We start from the raw sequence: 12,776 nt of genomic DNA, 5'->3' as shown, positions 1-12,776 counted from the left end.
ATTATTTATTTATTTATTTATTTTGACATAGGGTCTCGTTCTGTTGCTCAGGCTGGAGTGTAGTGGTTTGATCTTGGCTCATAGCAGCCTCAACCTCCTGGGCTCAAGCAATCCTCCCACTTCAGCCTCTCAAGTAGCTGAGACTATAGGCACGTACCTAACTGATTTTTTAAAATTTTTTATTTTGTAGAAATGAGGTTTCACCATGTTACCCAGGCTGGTCTCAAACTTCTGAGCTCAAGCGATCCTCCTGCCTCAGCTTCCCAAAGTGCTGGGATTACAGGTGTGAACCACCATGCCCACCCCCCTTTTTCTTATGAATGGGTGAAGCAGGAGAAGAGCAGTGAGTATGGCTAGAGATGCTGACATCATGTAGTATAGCAACTTGTGGGCTTCTGCCTTCTTCCTCAAGATGAGCCCAAGAAGAGCACTGGGACTTCCAGCCTCTGGTGCATGTGTTTCCTCTGGGCTAGGTGGTATGTGGTGTCCAGGTATCTGCACACTTGTTCAGGGCAGGGTTCTAAGCAGAGGATGGTGGCAATGGATATGGCCAACAAGAGACAATCATGGCAGTGTCACTGTGCTGTGAACTCCCACAGAATCTTTTGGCCTCCTGAGCTCAGAGAAGAAGCTTAAGGGAGAAAACCTTCTGTCAACAGTCCTTTTGCCATATTTATTCACTGGAGTCACACTTTTATAACAGGCATAGGCTCAAAGGTGTAAATAAAGCCAATTATTTTAGTTCAGCATTGATTTTCATATATAAATTATCAATATAGTTTTGATTTAATAATAAAAATAACAGCCTGGAGTTTTATCCCCTGCCATGGCCAGTGAGAGCTGTTTTTAAGCTGTTTCTTTGTACAGGGAAGCATGTGTCAAAGTCACACCTCCTGATTAATAAAAACAATAACCTTTTAGTACTTCCTATGTGCCAGGCATTGTGCAGAGGGCTCACAAATACTACTTCATGTAATACTACTCATAATTCTCTGAGGTAGATTAGTATTTGTATACGTATGTTATAGATGGGGAAGCTGAGGCTCAGGAAGTCACTTACCCAAGACAGCAGCTGGCAGTTCTAAGAAAATTTTTGAAATTCTAAAATGCATCTGAGGACCTGGCACTGTGGCTCATGCCTGTAATCCCAGCACTTTGAGAGGCCAAGGTGGGTGGATCACTTGAGGCCAGGAGTTTGAGACCAGCCTGGCCAACATAGCGAAACCCCATCTCTACTAAAAATACAAAAATTAGCCGGGAATGGTGGTGGGCACCTGTAATTCCAGTTACTCAGGAGGCTAAGGCACAAGAATCGCTTGAACCAGAGAGGTGGAGGTTGCAGTGAGCCGAGATCGTGCCCCTGCACTCCAGCCTGGGAGACAAAGCAAGATTCTGACTCAAATAATAAAATAAAATAAAGCACGTCTGCTGCCTTCACGCCCCATTTTCTGTACCATGCATGTCAACTTCTATAGGGCCCTTCTCTTGTATGGGTGTCCATTAGGTCATATCTTGCAGATGTGGCAGAGCTAGAGACCTAGAGGTAAAGCAAGAAACTAGGAAACAAGTAAAAGGGAGCTATTTTCTGGGAGACCAGGAAAAAGAAGAGACTAGGAAAAGTAAGCGAAGAAGCTCTAACTAGTAGGGGGACAATAAGGGGCAAACAAAGGAGAGAAGCTGGCTGCTTAGCTAACCAAGTAGAGAGCCTCAGATCTGGAAGGAACTGGACCGAACATCTGTAACTGGGCAGGGCTGGCTTTCAGCCTGTCTTGACTTCCTTGAAATGTCTCTTTTACCTGGCCTCCTTCTCATGGCTGTCATCAAGCAGCCCTGTTGATCATGTTCCTGAGGAAGGACAGAATGGGGTTGGGGAGATTAAGTTTATTAGCAAGGCAATTTCCTCTAGGGAGACCCCAAACCTGGCTTGGTAACTACAGTGAAAGGAGAGCGTTTGAGCCCCTTCCCCCTTCTGCTTGATCTCCTCTCCTTCATCAGGCTTTCTTAAGTCCTGGTTCCAATCATTATACGGCAGATCTAAAGCCACTCTTCCTGACACTGAAACTTTCCTGAGCCTGGAAAAATCACAGAGGCTCAGTTTGGTGTTTTTGCATTCAAAATACGAGAGGCAGAGGTGAAGGTGCATTCCTGGTGCCCCACGGTTCCCAGGCAGTATCTGAGTGCATTTTAACCTGTTATCGCTTGCCTTCGAAGCATTCGTTAGCTCCCCCAGAAGTTTAGCCACGAGTCATCTTCTGGGGGAAATAGCTGCTCTGCTCTGTTTGTAGAATCTCATAGTTTATTTTGGAATGAAGATGTATTTTCCTGGGAAAGTGTTACTACTTTACAGTGTTCCCTTCATCTGTGAAACCGAAAAGGCAGGCAGCCTTGCTGCATGAGAAGACCACACACTTGAGGACAGAGAAAAGATGCATCCAGTCTTCTCTTCAAGTCCAAGACAATTGATGACAAAGGAAGTATGACACAAACTTATTGAGATCTGTTATTATCCTTGTGCTGCCCGGGTTTTAGACAAAAACAATAAGCAGATTAAATAAGTGAGTGTCACCACTTTTGCATAACCAAGGTTTCATTTTTCTCTTCTCACTTGGTTAGTTTTCTGTGAGCTATAGCAACATCATGGTAGTTTTCTGTAGTACCACTTATGGCTTTCCTTGTCATCATCACCTGCCTTTGACACATGCCTTCATTAATGAGTTGATTTATTTAATTATATGTTATACAGGTATTTTATATTACAAGCAATGTTAATTGCATTCATTCAGAACAGCTCCCAATTAAAATCTATAAACTACTTAGACCTCTATAAAAATCCCACCATTTACCTTACAGCTTCACATTAATATTTACCCTGGAGAGGATAAACATCTCATCCTGTATTTATCTGTTAGATCATTTTTGTTGTCAATAAAAAACAAAAGCCACATGTTTAATTGGATCCCTTAGGTATCAATTTTTAAACTAATAGTAGGAATCCTTACTTGGGAAGATGGTTTCATAGGGCATCCTAGAACCAGCCTTTGTTCCAAATCCTTTGAGGATGCACACATTTAATGTTTTCCTTCTTACTACTATGCTATGAGCTTAACAGTGCTACATGCTAAAATACAGGCAGCAGAAGTTCTTTGGGAAAGTGGAGATCCCTAGCAAGTAAGGAACCCAAGAGAAGGCCATTCTAAGCTGTAGTCCCTTGTTGGACCAAGGGAGGAAGGAAACAGCATCCACCTGGTGCTGCAATTCTACTGGCCTGTGGGGTGGTCTGGCTTTAGGAAGCTCACTGTGTAATCCATCGGAGGACAATCCTGCCAAGTCCTCTTTTCAAGTAAAAAATGTTAATGCTTCTTTCCATACTTGATCTCATAATCAATATTCAATTTTCAAGGCGGTAAAACTAATCAAAGAATATAAAATGAATCCAACACAAGAGAAAGGAGGGAGAATGAGTAAGCTGCAAATGGGACTGAGCAAGAAAATAGGAGGATATTATAACTATAGAATTTTTTTTTTTTTTTTGAGACAGAGTCTTGCTTTGTCACCCAGGCTGGAGTGCAGTGACGTGATCTCGGCTCACTGCAACCTCTGCCTCCCGGGTTCAAGCAATTCTTTTCTTCCTGTTGGTGAATTTCTCCTAGGAGGCATGAGCCAAGATCCTGTGTCATGGGTTTCTGGGTATACCCCTTGAAACACCAGAGTCAGGAGTCAGGAACAATACCTAATGTATTAGTTGGTTTTCACACTGCTATAAATAACTGCCCGAGACTGGATAATTTATAAAGAAAAGAGATTTAATAGACTCAAAGTTCCGCACGGCTGGGGAGGCCTCAGGAAATTTACAATTATGGCTGAAGGGGAAGCAGGAACGTCTTACATGGCAGCAGAGAGAAGTGAGAGAAGAAAGTGAAGGAGGAACAGCCAAAGATTTATAAAACCATCAGATCTCATGAGAATTCACTCACTATCACGAGAACAGCATGGGAGAAACCACCCCTGTGATCCAATCACCTCTCACCAGGTTTCTCCCTCAACACCTGAGAATTACAATTTGAGATGAGATTTGGGTGGGGGCACAAAACCAAACTCTGTCACCCAGTTAGAAACCGGCCAGTCAGCATGTAGTCCCTCTGGAGCTCACAAATGCAGATCATGGTATGATGGAGTTCTCCACTGCAAGGTGGGCTCTGGGGCTTAGGCAGGCATGTGGGGCAGCAGTCAACATAGGGGATGGTGGGAGTGAGGTGCTCTACAGCAGTGGTCCCCAACTTTTTTAGCACCAGGGACCGGTTTCATGGAAGACAATGTTTCCATGGGCTTAGGGGGTGGGGGATGGTTTCAGGATGGTTCAAGTGCATTACATTTATTGTGCACTTTATTTTGATAATTATTATGTTGTAATATATAATGAAATAGTTATACAACTCACTATAATGTGGAATCAGTGGGAGCCCTGAGCTTGTTTTCCTGCAATTAGATGGTCCCATCTGGAGGTGATGGGAGACAGTGACAGATCATCAGGCATTAGATTCTCATAAAGAGCACACAACTTAGATCCCTCACGTGTGCACTTCACAATAGGATTTGCACTGCCATGAGAATCTAATGTCACTACTGATCTGACTGGAGGCAGAACAGAGCTCAGGCAGTAATGCAAGTGATAGGGAATGGCTGTAAATACAGATGAAGCTTAGCTCGCTCATCTACCGCTCATCTCCTGCTGTGTGACCCGGTCCGTGGCCTGAGGATTGGGGACCCATGCTCTACAGCACTGTTATGGCATTTCCAGACTCTTGAGAATTGGTCCTTCCTCGCATCTCACCTCACCTTCAACTTTATTGTTCACTTTTAGTTCAACCTTTGCCAGCAGGTAAAAAGGTAAAGAGAACAATGTGTCCTGTGAAGTATTTATGAGAGAAGCAGATAAATCGTTTGATTTATTGAGAATTTTTGAAGTGCACTAGGCATCTCACACACATTACTTCATTGAATCATCTTCACAATCCTATGTGGTTGATAATGATATTATCCCCACATTCTGGATGAAGAAAGTGGAGCTCAGAGAGGTTATCATGGCATACATACTGCTCACAAAACCATTCTGTGGCAGAAGCAGATTCAACAGCTCAAAAATAAAAGAGGGCTGGACACAGCAGCTGACACCTGTAATCCTAGCACTTTTGGAGGCTAGAGTGGGTGGATTGCTTGATCCCAGGAGTTTGAGACTAGCCTGGGCAACATAGTGAGACCCTGTTTCTACCAAAAAATGCAAAAAACAAAAATTAGGCAGGCGTGATGGCATGCACCTGTAGTATAGCTTCTTGGGAGGCTGAGGTTGGAGGATTGATTGAGCCTGGGAGGTTGAGGCTGCAGTGAGCAGTGATTGTACCACTGCACTCCAGCCTGGATGACAGGGCAAGACCCTGTCTCAAAACAGTTAAAAACAAAGTAAAAGAGAACATGATGATTTATGGGGAAATTGACACTAAAAATGTCTTGGATGAAATAAAGTGACCCAGGCATCAGGATTTAGGGGCTTACATGGGATAACACTGTTCTACTCCATAGCACCTCACCTGTCTAATTAGTGTCTAATTAGAGACATTTTTAATCAGATAAGTGCATTTATGAACATTGCAATTTTTCCCAAAGTTTAACCATCAGTTTCTCTGAAAGGACTTCTAAAGCCTAGAAACTCACCTCTTGTTAATGGTGCTGCTCTTCCTCTTAAGGATTCTGCCCAGGAGTTCGACACCAGCCTGAGCAACATAGGTAGAACTTTGTAAAGTGGAATAATAACTTATTTAGCAAACATTTACTGAGCAATTACCCTGGGTCAGGCCTCCTTGCAAGGTTCTGGGGACATAGACATGAGGGAATTCTCACCCTTGAGGTGATCACAGTCAGCTAGGGAAGAAAAGAAATAAACAGATCATTATAAAACCCTGAGATAAGTGCTACTGTGAAGGTATGTAACTCTGTCCCCTGAGTGCTTTGGAAGTGTGAGAGCTTGGGACATTGTAGCAGGATGTTGGTAGCTCCATCAAATCTGGAGGCTTAGGCTTGTACACCTTGAACTTGAGATCAGCCTAACGCCAAACACTTGACTTTTAAATGATTTGATTTTAACAGAATCAACTTTTTATTATACAAACTCAAAAGATGTATTCTGTAGAGGTTTACTGAGCCTTTTTTTCCCTTTAAAATAACTAACTATATGTTTTGACATGCTTCAGGGGACGTTTTTTATGAAACAGCACAAATAGGACAATACTGGAATACATCAGTGTGCTGTGAAGCCTGAATGAGTAATACACAAGAGACTGCACTTTCAAAAATATAAAGAAAAGTAACATGCTAAAAATCATAAACTACAAAAAGGCGGCACGGCTTGGTGGGACAAGCGTTGACTTGTGACTTGTGAACAGGAAAACAAGGATCCCTGCTGGCTATTCTGCTGAGTGACCCCATGAGGTCCCTGTTCCTCTTGGGACCTCAGTTTCCTGGTTGGTGGAATGGGTATTGGATGAGAATCTCAATCTGAAGATCTGCATTCCTTTTCAAGTTGCTAAAATCCTGGACTTCTACGATAATGCTGCATCCTTCTGAGGTCCCAAACAACAATATGCAGTAGGGGCCCCTTTTGCTTCCTTCCTTGCATGTATCCAGGCAGTCTCCTGAGAGCACCCAGCATTGGGGAGGTATGGGGTGTATTGAAGGGGAAAGCAACTTTCCCCTTGTGAATGGGACACTCCCGCTCCCCGCCCTACCTCCTTCTTTTAACTTGACTCCCTTTTTTTTTTTTTGAGACAAAGTCTCATTCTGTCGCCCAGGCTGGAGTGCAGAGGCGCGATCTGGGCTCACTGCAATCTCCACCTCCCAGGTTCAAGCGATTATCCTGCCTCAGTCTCTTGAGTAGCTGGGATTACAGGCATGCACTACTATGCCCAGCTAATTTCGTATTTTTTTAGTAGAGGCTGGGTTTCACCATGTTGGCCAGGCTGGTCTTGAACTCCTGACTTCAGGTGATCCACCTGCCTCAGCCTCCCAAAGTGCTGGGATTACAGGCATAAGCCACCGCACCTGGCCTCAACTTGACTCCCTTTCTTGTCACTCTTTCTAGATGGTCAACTAGATCAATACTCAGATCAGCTCTTCTTTCAGAGGCACAAATGAGAACTTTCCTCTTGTTTTCCATCTCCTCCTTCTAATGCACACACATGTGCATACACACACTCCACTGCCATCACTAGAGAGAAGGAATTAGGCCCAAACCGCTGTTCGCACTCAGAGACTTAAAGTGACAGCTTTACGTTGACAAGTTAGGCATTAAATGGAATTCCATTCTCCCTGTCAAGTTTCAGACAGGGGAAAGGCCAGAATTCCAATAGTGATGGTGTTCTTGGCAAGTGCTTTTTACAGGGTGGTAAGCTAATCAATCTGCAGTTCGGCAGTCTGAAGGCTTGAGCTTTCATCTGAGTTGGAATATATAAAGGGCTTGGCATTACAGCTTCCATCCCTTTGACTTAGCTTTGAGCTTAGCATCTTCCCATCAACTTCGTAGCTCTCTCCATCAACCAAGTACCCATTACAATCAAGGAGAAAGGATATGGCAGATTAATTGAATCTTTGTGTCTTTTTAGCACCTGTGGGCTATGGACTTCTTGAAATTGGAGTTACTTTTATTCCTTTGAATTGAGCCCAATACCCCACTTCAGTCAGGGTGCTTTTACCTTCCCAGAATCCTCTTGCTAAGGACAAGCAGGCAGGCTAATCGGGAACTACTGAAGTTTTCTGGCTCAAAGAATATAATGCAGTGTGTTTACAAATCCACCCCTTCACCTCCACCCTAAATTTTCCTTTCCTTTATATGATTTTAGCACTTTGGGTTTACATTAAGCTCTCAGTTACTTAAAGTAGGCTGAAGAAAATAAGAAGTGTAGTAGTGCTTCACCCCTCACTGATGAAATAGGGGGTAATTGGCTCCAAAAGATCGTTGCATGTCTTGTCCCTTTCAGGGACTTTAACTGCTCTGTTGCCCTTGTTCCATGGATTGGGGCTGCATCAGTAGCTTAACATGGGGGAAATGGTTGAAAGCAGTTGTCAGAGCCCAGGGCTCCACTTGCCATGGAAAGCCTATTGACTTTAATAGTGACCATCTGGCTGGGCACCTCTGAAGATGTCTCAGTTAAGGCCTATTTGGTGAATGGACCTTTGTTTATTTCAAAGCTACACTGCTGTTCCAACCTGATCATTGCATTTTATGTGATGGGCACTGGAAGTCCAAATGAAAGTTTCTTAGAAAACACTCCCATTAAATTTACCAGTCCATGTGTGATTGCCACTTTCAGTGCAATCAGAGCACAGTCATTCTCTTTTTATTGAAAGCATATGGTAGGTACTTAGAGCATACCCTAGGCCAGACTCAGTTATGGTGCCATCAAGGGCAGCAAGAATTAAAAAGAGGGAAATGGTATCCAGGTGGCAGTAGGAATTCAGTAGGTTGGATGGAAAATATTCATAGTTAACGAGCTTTCATAAGGAGAACAGAAACAAGTTAGATGTGATTTGCAGATCCATAGGCAGTCAGTCTCTGCTGAGCAGAGGGGAAACTTGGAGAAGATTCTCAGAACTGTTCCTCACCCTTGACCCAAACCTTTCCCTGAACATGCGCAATAAATATTATTAAGCTTTGAGAATTTCTTTAAAATAATATCTGTCAATGGTAAGTGCCACATGCCAGGCCCTATGCTACCAGCATCATCTCGTATCATCCTCACATGGATCCTGTGAAGTGGAGGATACTATCCCCATGTTACAGATGAGAAAACTGAGACTTAAACATTAAGTTGTTCAAGGTCATACAGCTAAGAAGTCACAGAGCTGCTTTGATTAAAGGTCTATCTGAGGCTGGGTGTGGTGGTGCATGCCTGTAATCGCAGCACTTTGGGAGGCCAAGGTGGGCGGATTGCTTGAGCCCTAGAGTTTGAGACCAGCCTGGGAAACATGGCAAAACCCTGTACCTACCAAAAAAAAAAATACAAAAGTTAGCCAGGCATAGTGGTACACACCTGTAGTCCAAGCTACTTGGGAGGCTGAGGTGGGAGAATTACCTGAGTCTGGGGAGCTTGAGGCTGAAGCGAGCCAAGACTATACCACTGCACTCCAGCCCGAGGGACACAGTGAAACTGTTTCATAAAAAAAAAAAGGTCTCTGTGACTTCAAGGCTCTTGTTCTCTATACTATTAGGAAGTCCAGCAAGCGAAGAAAAGTACATGTAAATTGCACTAAAGGATCACAACTTCTCCTACGGAAGGGCTTTGAGCACGTTGGCTGTGGCTCCTGTGCAGCCAGCCAGATCTGCCTAAGCAGCTCTGGGAGTAGGGCCACACAGGTCTCTCTCACAGGGAGGATTCCACATTCCTTCAGCCCCTATCAGCACAGTCAAAGAATAGTAAGAAGAATGCGGAGGGTGGCTTTGAAACACTCACAGCCTTCCATGGATAAACCATGGAGACATTACACTAAGTTGATAGAAGCCGGACACAAAAGGCCATATTATTGTATGATTCCATTTATATGAAATATCAGAATAGGCAAATCCATAGAAACAGAAAGCAGATTCGCAGTTGGTAGGTGATGGGGGAAAGACTTCAGCACCATCCCCTTCCCTCTCAGTCTCAGTGAAGTGGAAGGAAGGAGTAGTCCCAGCTAGGGAAAAGAGGGGAAAAGCTGAAGACGACAGATTTCTATGTCTCCCAGTTTAGTTACCTTTCCCTTTGCTCCCGCCTATGAATGCCACTGCCTGCAGGTTCTTAGGGAATCAAACTGGGACTTCAGTCTGGAAGTGTGCTTTCACGACAAAGACCCATGCATACGAGACAGGGTGACAATCCTAAGGTGGCCCTCAGTACTTGGGGGCGGTGGAAAGGACCTTTCGATGGGTGCCAGAAGGACTAACATCAAGGCCAGTTCTACCATGTCTGAGGTGTATGACTGTGGGCAAGTTTCTTAATCACAGCTTCTGCAACTGCACAGTGACTAGCATAATCCTTTCCCATTATGCACTGCTGGATCATTGCAAAGATTAAATGAGGGCCAGGTGCAGTGGCTTACGCCTGTAATCCCAGAACTGTGGGAGGCCGAGGTGGGTGGATTGCTTGAGCCCAGGAGTTTGAGACCAGCCTGGGCAACATGGCAAAACCCTGTCTCTACAAATAATAATAATAATAATAATAATAATAATAATAATAATAATAATAATAATCCAGGAGTGGTGAAATGCACCTGTAGTCCCAGCTACTCAGGAAACTGAGGTGAGAGGATCACTTGAGCCTGGGAGGACCGGGCTGCAGTGAGCCATTATCATGCCACTACACTCCAGCCTGGGCAACAGAGTAAGACCCTGTTTCAAAAATAAATAAATAAATAAGGAGACATATGTGAAAGCATTTCCAAAGTCTAAAGTTCCACATACGCATAAGTGATTATAAGAAATTTAATAAAGGGTAGTCACATAATTGACATTGTCCTTTGGAGGAGAGAAAATTGGTGCTATCCGACCCCCTTGGTGGACAGGTTCCCTCATCCTTAAAGCACATTTCCAGAGCAGAAGGAAGCCTTCATCTAAGTCCAAGCACTACATTTCTGATATGAGAGCTAGTTTGAGATTTAAATGAACCCTGTCTCTCAAGACACAGCTTTGCATCTATTTTGCATTCAAATTTATTTATCTAGAGACAAAATTGTGCATTCTTCAATTCTGCTCACAGCATATGCAAGCAGACCAAATGAGGTGCTGATCCAGCAAAACGGCAAGTAGCCTTTTGCTTCCCTGAAATTGCTAATTTTACAAATGGCAGAGTGGTGAAACGTGACATGGAATATCTATTTTACTAGAATCCGGCAAAACGGGCACATATGGTCTTGTCAAGAATGAATCAAACACATTTTTGGGATTATAATTAAGTAGTTGAAATTCCAAAAGGAAGAAGTTAACATGAACAAAGTGAGATTTCGATTGCTTTTGGTTAGCGTTCTCTCAGGCTCCTTCCTTGACACATTATCAGGAACATAGCTACTTTGATTTCTTGTCCTGAAAAATGTTTAATTGTAAAATATCAAACGTTTTCACCCCAACTCTAATTGTACTTGATTTGACATCTATACACCATGCTCAGGGTACCAAATATTATTAAATGTAATAAGTCCAGGCATAGAAGTCAAGCCAAATGTTCCTATGTAAGTATTTGGGTTGACACCTTCTGTCAACAAAGCTAAACCTTTGACCAATTCTGTAGCAGGCCAACAAGGATACAGGAGGAAGATGGGAACCATTAGAAGAAAACACTCTCTCCTCATCGCTCTCTCTTTCAGTACTGTTTCTACCTGAAATCAGGAACATATTCCATTCTGGTCGACAAGCCCAGCATCTAGCACAGGAGCTGGCAAGTAAAAAGAGTTGATTTGGGCCGGGCGTGGTGGCTCATGCTGTAATCCCAGTACTTTGGGAGGCTGAGATGGGTGGATCACCTGAGGTCAGGAGTTTGAGACCAGTCTGACTAACATGTTGAAACCCCGTCTCTACTAAAATGGTGGTGGGTGCCTGTAATCTCAGCTACTCAGGAGGCTGAGGCAGGAAAATCACCTGAACCCAGGGGGCAGAGGTTGTGGTGAGCTGAGGTTGCACCAATTTGGAGATTTGCAACTTGTCATGGGAAACATTCCCAGGGATTCTTCTAGAGTTGTTGTGGACCTGATTTTGGGTCCTAATTGTTAACTCACTATATCTTAAAAACACATCAGCTAAAAGGTGGAAGCAATCTACATGCCCATCAACTGATGAAGGGGTAAACAACATGTGGTATATCCATATAATGGCATGCTATTTATTCATAAACAGGACTGATACATGCTACAACATGGATAAACTATGGAGACATTACAGTAAGTGATAGAAGCTAGACACAAAGGCCATTTATTGTATGATTCCATTTATATGAAATATTAGAATAAGTAAATCCATAGAGACAGAAAGCAGATTGGTGGTTGGCAGGTGATGAGGGAAGAGGGAGATTGGTAGATAATAGTTAAAGGATATGAAGTTTCTATTTGAGGTGTTAAAAATGTTCTTAAATTGATTATGGCAATGGTTACATGACTGATAATATACTAAAAACCTCAAATTGTACACTTTAAATGGGAGAATTGTATGGTATGTGAATTATATTTCAATAAAGCTGTTATGTAAATAAAAGTTTACTTCAGATTATTTTGATGTGCACTTGCAGTTCAGAAGCTTGAGCTAGATTAACAGTTCTTAACCTTAGTTTTGGCTCCTGACTCCTGTCTCCTCTCAGATCTTAGGACCTTCAGGTTCCACCCAGCCTACCTTGCTGCTACCTAGTTTTTAAAGTTCTAATTCCCAAAACAAAGAACTCCCTTGAAGAGCATTGATGCCATGGTGGAGGAGAGGAAACAAGAACTTTTGGTTTTAAGCTGTGTCTACACTTAACCACCTTGTGCCCACTTGGGTAGTGCTCTATCATGAGGATCAGGACCCAATTATTCCCATTCTCATGTTTTTCCAGGACCTGACAAAGCCTAATTCAGATTGCTATTCCCTTTGAGAGTGAAATAGCTTAGGTGCTTTTCTTCTACAACAATGCAGTTATTCTATTAATGAATATTAATTATTCTATTAATTATTCTATTAATATTTCATTAATAGACTATTCTATTAATATTCTATTAATATTTCATTAATA

At 42.9% G+C, this 12,776-nt stretch overlaps 1 protein-coding gene across 3 annotated transcripts in view; it reads left to right on the top strand.

Moving 5' to 3' along the window:
- HS6ST2 (heparan sulfate 6-O-sulfotransferase 2) overlaps positions 1–12,776 on the top strand; it is a 345,969-nt gene that overhangs the window by 156,630 nt on the left and 176,563 nt on the right. The window lies entirely within an intron of this gene.

The sequence above is a fragment of the Hylobates moloch genome, unplaced genomic scaffold (genome assembly GCF_009828535.3).
Source record: "Hylobates moloch isolate HMO894 unplaced genomic scaffold, HMol_V3 SCAFFOLD_7, whole genome shotgun sequence".
Lineage (NCBI taxonomy): Eukaryota > Metazoa > Chordata > Mammalia > Primates > Hylobatidae > Hylobates > Hylobates moloch.
The sequence above is the reverse complement of the archived record's forward strand: the minus strand, read 5'-3'. Positions and strand labels throughout refer to the sequence as shown.